Source organism: Geospiza fortis, unplaced genomic scaffold, assembly GCF_000277835.1.
Source record: "Geospiza fortis unplaced genomic scaffold, GeoFor_1.0 scaffold157, whole genome shotgun sequence".
Classification (NCBI taxonomy): domain Eukaryota; kingdom Metazoa; phylum Chordata; class Aves; order Passeriformes; family Thraupidae; genus Geospiza; species Geospiza fortis.
In genome coordinates, this window is record NW_005054314.1 from 7,645,565 (window position 1) to 7,646,006 (window position 442).

At 60.4% G+C, this 442-nt stretch overlaps 1 protein-coding gene across 1 annotated transcript in view; it reads right to left on the reverse strand.

Moving 5' to 3' along the window:
* Positions 1 to 286, reverse strand: part of SLC7A3 (solute carrier family 7 member 3) — an 11,183-nt gene extending 10,897 nt beyond the window's left edge. The window contains exon 1 of the mRNA XM_031056056.1: positions 272 to 286. The gene's annotated coding sequence lies outside the window, so the exon portion shown is untranslated. The remainder of the gene's footprint in view (positions 1 to 271) is intronic.
* Between the last annotated feature and the right edge of the window lie 156 nt (positions 287 to 442).

Below are 442 nucleotides of genomic sequence, written 5' to 3' on the forward strand. Positions count from 1 at the left end.
CCACCCTACTGTATCAGCCTAAGCACACAAGGATAACTTTGTGACCATTTCCATAGCGCATTATCAGGATCACAGCGGCAGCCGCCAGCTCGGCTGTTTCCCCATAACCAGCAAACCATCCTGTTTCTTCAAAACCTTCCCCCCAGGCTGGCACGTGCCACATTCAGCCTTTACCCAAGAGCAACAAGTCCCCCAGCACCAGCACCCTCCTCAAACACTACCTGGACAACTCTAGCTGCCTTCCCCAGCGCTGCTCAATCGTTCCAAGTACCTCCAGCAGCCGGGCTCGAGATCCTCATGGGTCAGGCGGCAGCAGGAGCCTCCCGCTGCATCCCGGTGCCTACCGCACCTGGGAGGCGACTACCGCCCCCCGCCGCGACTTAGCGTCGGTGTGGGGAGCTGTTAGCTCGGGACCACCGCCTCAGCCTCCGGGGGAGCATCT